Genomic DNA, 6,761 nt, shown 5'->3' with positions numbered 1-6,761 from the left:
TCAGTCAAAGCAACCAAAATGGAAAGGCATACCAATGACCATTGAGGGAAATAATGGAAAGTTTATATGATAGTAGTAAAGTCTATAAATGTCATGAATATGTCTTAGTTGCCAGATTTTCTCTTCATAAACCTGCACACTCAGGATTAAGTCCTGTAGCAGTAATGCTGCAAGTATATTAAAAATTAAATTCAATCTGAAGTGTTGCAGAAATGTTTTGGATCTCTGGTTTATCACCATGATAAGGCTTTTATTTATATGTGTTTATACTTCTTGAAGAGGTACATGAAAAGTGCGGGAAGGCATGTCCTTGCCTTGGAAAGCTACCAAGGACTGAGAAAGCTCTGGCGAATGTGGTTAGGTGGAGAAGAGTCCCAGCATAGTCCCAAAGCCAACCTCTGAAGTGATGGAAAAATCTTCTTGCCAACCTAGGGGGCCTTAACAGAATGTGCTGCTATTCAGAAAGATTATTAAAGCTGAAATGATTTGGGGATGGCATACCCACCTGGAATATAGGTAAGCAGAAGACATTTGTGTTTTAACCCTTTGTTAACTTACAGCAGGACAGTCAATAATTTATAAGTGCAAGATTTAGCCCAAAATTGTATTTCAGTCAATGTTCATTTCTGACGGTTTGCTTTTTTTTTTTCCCCGAGGAGACCCTTGTTACAGCCAGTCCCAGAAGGTGAGGATAACTTAAGGTCTTGTTAATAGATCCCTTGGGGTGGATTAAAGTGAAACAACACTGAATGATCAGTGTTTTTAAGTATATATATATAGGGTTTATTTTAGAATTGGCTGCAAAGGAAAAAAAAAAGATGTGTACACATTTTGGGGTTTATTTTATACAGTAATATAGCAATAGAGTAGTATAAAAATAACACTTAGGAAAACACATAAGGAAAAGAAAGGATAAACATGGAAAGATATATAATCACCACCCCTTAGATCCAGTGGCAAGACTGGGTTGTGCAATTCCAGTTTTCACTGGCCAAAGTGACAATCTCAATCCATCAGTAGTAGAAGAAACCCCCAAAATTCAACAATTTCATGAATTATATGCACTCAGGTTCAGGTGGAAATGCCCAGTTGCCCGCCCCCCCCCCCCCCCCGAGACAGGGAGTTTTACACTGAATGATGTAATGCTGTGAGTCACAGGACACTTTTAGGAGTCTTTGATGGCCTAAGTTGTTACAGCTGCCTATGAGGTCAGTGTAGTTGAGTCTATTATGGCCCATTATGGTCCCTCAGCAGAGATTACTACCTTCAAGCTACCTGTGAATGTCCCAGTACTTCCCAGAAGGGGAGTTATCACAGCTGAGTTCACTTGTGTAAGGACAAAGAGACAGTACCTGCATCACAGGGTTTGCCTTTTTCTTATCTCAGCCAACACCCAGCTGTAGCCTGAGGTGGGTCTGTGCTCACTCTCTGCACCTGGGTGAGTACTTTGCACATCAGCAGGTTGTCCCCTGAATTTTTAGGCTATCAGCATTCCCATCTCTCTTCCAGTATCACCTGTGGATACATTCTTCTCCCCAGATCTGGGATGATTGGATAATAGTACGTGCTTTACCTCAAATTCCTGTCACAGTCCAAATTCCAGTTAGTTGGATTGTTTGGGGAGGGGCGGACTACAGTGGTCACAGATGAACACCTACTTCTTTGCAGTTTGCTACAGTAGGCAAAAGTCCACAATTTTAGCAATGTTTAAGCCATTAACCATTTCAGTGTCTCACAACCATGATACATGGAACAACTTGCCAGAACTGTTTGCCTGTGCCTATAATTCTCACATCTTTACCTGTGCTCCTTCCACTGCAATACTCACATAAAAGCTATCAACTTCTCATAATAAAACCAGCTGAGTTGGGCTTATGATTTTAATTATTTATAAGTTATTTAAAACAATTAAATTTTGTACTTAGCTAATCAGTGTAACTAAATACCAGTACTATAGTCACTGTCATCTGCTCTTTTTCCTTCTTGTGTTCAAAGGGCACATTTCAAATTAGATGTTAATTCCTAATGGAAACTTTCCTTCATGTGCAAAGGACCACACTCTGAAAAAGGGATTTTATAACATGTTTATTAAATACATTTATTTGAGGTCACAGATTTGCCGGTGAAGTAAATGGCTAAATGCCATTAATGTCCTAGTGCTTTAAGAGTTCACAGAATTTCTAGTTCTATATAATTTCTCTCTATTTCCCCAGGACTGGGAAGGCAAAAAGAGAACTGGTGTGGGATAAATCAGCAGATAGAGAACCCAACTGTATAAGGAAATTGGCATTAAAAACAGCTTAGAGTTCCAAATTTCAGCAGAGGTAAACAAAGAACAAGAGAAATAGCTCATTACAATGAAAACATTTTGCAGCTTTCACTGCATCATAATGTTCACTCCCAACTGCAATGGCTGCAATAGAAGTCTTCATCTTCAAAGGGTGCTGTATAAACATAAGCTATATTATTTTTAATGCAGAAGGAAGTCTTTCAGAATCAAAGCGTAAAAAAGAGATTTATGAACATAATTTTTTGTGTAATGCTCATTCAGTGCTGATTCCAGAAAAATATTCTAGATGTATTTCCAGATCGTATCCACTCTGCCTATTAGCAAAGGTTTTGCTTTGGCTATAAAATTTAAAATTGTCATAAATATTTTTTGTACTACATTTATTTATGTTGTGTCAGTGGTAGAACTATTCATATAGTAAAGATAATTTTCATAACAAGGATTGATAACTGACTTTCATTAAAGTCTCTAGAGTATGTCTATAAACCTTCAACTTACAGGAGCCTCACTTTCTGTTCCTTTTATCCTTCACAGAATGACACCACTTAAGACAATTTCCTGATAACTTTGTGTGTATTCGCCTCAAAGAGGCCAACCACTCTTTTGCTGAAATCCTACTCACCTTTATCTATTTTCTAGTCCTTCCCACGAGATGAAAGTATTAATTCCACAGTAAAACAATGTATATATAATTTACAGCATTTTCTGCACTACATTTCCAGTAATTTAGTCAACCTATAAACTCTTTTTCTCAACCTCCCTGGATTTTTATGACTGTATAAATGTATTCATACCCTAGCATCTATATAAGGAAGCTCTGCAGACAGGGGTATATCTTAAATTCTGATTCTGTCTGCATCTTGGTGTCTACCTCAACAGCTCTTGAAGTCAGTTGCCTGAGTGAGAGATCTGTATGTCAGGCTTTTCCCTGAAAGTGGTTGTTCTTGTTCAAATCTAACTCATATAGGATGCATTAGATTCACTGTTGATATGAAAATCAATTGCTGCTTGGACCCACTGCTCATGTGCTGATCAGCATGCATGGAACAGCCATCACTTCCAGAAATCAATAGTTTGTTACCTGAAAATAATAATAAAAAAGGCACGTCAGATTGCCAGTACAAGAAGAAAGGTTCGCAAATCTGTTTCTGAAAATAGCACAGGGGCAGCTACTTTCATCTTTACCCCCATCTCCATCCTTCTCCAATCCACAGGGGCAGCTACTTTCATCTTTACCCCCATCTCCATCCTTCTCCAATCTAGCAGGTCCAAATGCAGAACCAGGTAATTAGGTTGAACATAGTTGGATCAATATTTTTGGTGCCTAACAGAATTCAAACTAAATTCTTTTCTATAGAACTGTTTGAACCACGTGTTGTTCTAAATGACCATCAGAAAACTTCAATGATTATAAAAAATGCCTGTGACATTTACAGTTTACCACATGCACTGATGTAATTGTATGATATAAACAGACACATTTGCAAAATAACAATGAAATGAGAGAAAACCTGCTTTTCTTCCATTTTAAGGACATCATTAAAAGAGATAAGTATCTTATATGCCACATAGGGGCAGCTGTCTCTGACATGATCACATTCTGTGAAATCTTTGAATCTTCATATTTAAAGGTGTCAGCCAGACACAGGGTATCGAGACATGCTGCAGAAAGGCTGAATGCTCACAAAAAATCTTGGGAACAATTAGGTCTTGATTCATTAGGGTAGACATTAAGTAATGTGACAGTAAGAATCGTGTTTTATGTTAAAATGTTTGGCTAGACTTTTCAGTACGTGTTACAGAGAAAAGAAATGTCTTGAAACATGAATATAGTAAAGCTTTACATAGCTTGAAATGTTCATGATAGCTGGAAGCCAAGTAACTTCTTCTATGTTATCCACATCCTAGCATACATATTTATTTACGCATATATACATGTAGATGTGTATTTCTAAGGTCTAAAGACAGGTAACACCCTTTTAGAGAAGATCTATTTTCCACCAAATAAAGTTACAGAAATGTATCAACAGAGCAGATTTTAGTCTTATGGTCAAGTTCTTTGATACCTAGCAGGGGTGCCTAATTAATTTGGGAGCACAAATCCCTTTCGTTTAACCCAAAATTTATAGGATTTCACAAAGAAACCACTGTCAGGAAGCAGGGATATGACTCAAGTTTAACAACAGGAAAAAATGAGTGAGAGGAAAAGGATGGCTGTCTGGGGGAAAAAAAAAAAGATGTAGAAAAGTTCAAAAAAAGTCAGTCAAATGAACAAGAAGGCTGTAGACAAGTGTTTCAAAAAAGTTCATTGAAGAGAAAACTAAGCTTCCAAAAATAAATGTAATAATTCTTGCAATAATATCAACTGAAAATTTCAGAAAGGGCAAATTTGAACATTTGAATAGTTTGATTCTCTGAGGTGGTATGTATCTATTAATGATTCCTTTCCCCCTCAGCCTCACCCCCCCCCCTCCCCCCCCCTTAAAAAAGTCTCTTGAGATATCTCAAAAATATACAAAAGTCAAATAAGTCTAGATATTCATGAAAGTCTTTGTCATACTTTTGCACTTGCTAGGTGAGTTACAGTACTAGACCTCCAAATAACGTTTTAAATTGATTACTGTTACCGTAAGTTCAAAGTTAACAGATATCAGATAAAAGAAACCTCTCCTATCTCTCCAGCTTAAAGGATGGAATGTTTTTACATGGTGTACCTAGTATTCCAAATTTGTGTATCTTCTGATTCATGGACTGTCCAAATGTTACAGTGAGTGACATAGTTATTTTCTAAAGTTTTGTCTACTATCACAGTAAAGTCTTAGAAATACATGCAAATAGATAGATGAAAGTAATTCATTGCAAACACTAAAATTGTCTTTCTCTTTAAAGAAAGGTTGCTGAAATCAATACATCTTTTGTCCCTGTATGTCTCCATAGGTAGCACTGGACGTTCAGCTTATTATAATACATTACTTTGGTTCAGATAAAGGGCAGATTGTGGTGTGCAGTGGGTAACAATGTGTGACATAAGAGCACAGTGAACAGAGGTCAACAGTTTATCTGTGGAACACGTACATTTGCAAATCAAAATATCTCACTGACTTCTTTTATAAGTGGAAAATAGAAGTAAGAAAGAAAAGTATTTCAAATCAGAATTCCTGCCATGAATTCTTATCCAAAAATCTTATTTTTAAAACTATTCCTAATAATATATGAGAAAGATTGATGCTCTGAGCTTGAGATGCAGTGCTTGTAAACATCTCTACCAATTCTCTAAATTTGGTCTGGAAATTCTCCATTCACCCTTAGGCTGAGAAGAGTGGAATTTTGCATACTGGCAATATAATATTAAGGCTTTTCATTTGCTTGTGAAAAATTTTCAGTTTATTCACACATTTGTGTATTACCATTGTTTATTTTTTCAATTAAAAAAAATTCATAAAGTTGCAGGATACATTTTTGGACAATTTTTTGAATTGTCTCAAGCCTACATAAAGGGCAGAGGTTTCTCTAAAATAAAAGCCATAGAGTAAACTTTTTTCACTGTTCTTTTGAAACATTTGGGAGAAGTATTATCTCTAGTAACAACTGTATTGATCAAAAATATAAAGAAGTTCTTAGATGTCCATTTCTAGATTTTGGTCCTAGTTGCCTTTATCAGCTTAGAGGTATTCAGTCTTTCTCTCCCAGCTTCAAAGCAGAAAGAAAAACTACAGTCAAAGACAGTGTCTGGAAAACCATTCAATTTCCTGCTAATGCAGATCAAAGTATTTCTGAATTATATTGGAATAAAAGATAAATTCCCCAGAAGAACATTACTCTACTGGTAAGGGTCAAGTCATGGCAGTTGGAATGTGTGTGTAGATCAAGATAATTTATGTAATGAAAAACATATAGATACACATATGTATATACATATGTGCAAATTTTTATTATCCATTTCAAGCTTACTAAAATGAAATTTAGCAAATTTTCATTACAGGATGCTGTTTTTATTTTAAAATATATTTATCATCAATTCATATTATAGGATAAGTGTCCTGTCTAACGTATAAAAGGAATGACTGACCAGCAAAAAAAAAAAAAAAAAAACAACCAAAAACCAATAATTAGGAAAGGGGGAAATGGCATAAACCCACCAACCATTAGGAAGAAAAACAGAGAATACAGTGCTGCTTCAGTTCTGATTTTTCTCATCAGAGATCTGACACACATGACTGCCTTGACTGGAGACTAAGACCCACCAAGGACTGCAGTCAAAAATGATCAGCAAATGGCATCAGATGTGGGATGTTTTGTTATTACATCTAAAATAGCATATGATTCCTTACTAAAGAGTAATACTTTTCTGCTGGTAGTGATGATGTTAATTAGAAGCACGAACTATGAAATAACAAAGTGTGTTGCTTAGGAATTAATTCAATTAAGTTTAGTTATAAACTGGTCTGATTGTTCAGTCTTCTAAACATTC

At 35.9% G+C, this 6,761-nt stretch overlaps 1 long non-coding RNA gene across 1 annotated transcript in view; it reads right to left on the bottom strand.

Moving 5' to 3' along the window:
- Positions 1–2,068: 2,068 nt before the first annotated feature.
- Positions 2,069–6,761, bottom strand: part of LOC121668468 — a 77,466-nt gene continuing 72,773 nt past the window's right edge. Inside the window, exon 3 of the long non-coding RNA XR_006017393.1 lies at positions 2,069–3,371. This is a non-coding gene — a long non-coding RNA (uncharacterized LOC121668468). The remainder of the gene's footprint in view (positions 3,372–6,761) is intronic.

The sequence above is a fragment of the Corvus kubaryi genome, unplaced genomic scaffold, assembly GCF_017639235.1.
Source record: "Corvus kubaryi isolate FWS band 111438036 unplaced genomic scaffold, C.kubaryi_AGA036_p1.0 37385, whole genome shotgun sequence".
Classification (NCBI taxonomy): Eukaryota; Metazoa; Chordata; class Aves; order Passeriformes; family Corvidae; genus Corvus; species Corvus kubaryi.
Note: the sequence above shows the minus strand (reverse complement) of the source record. Positions and strands in the feature narration are given on the sequence as shown.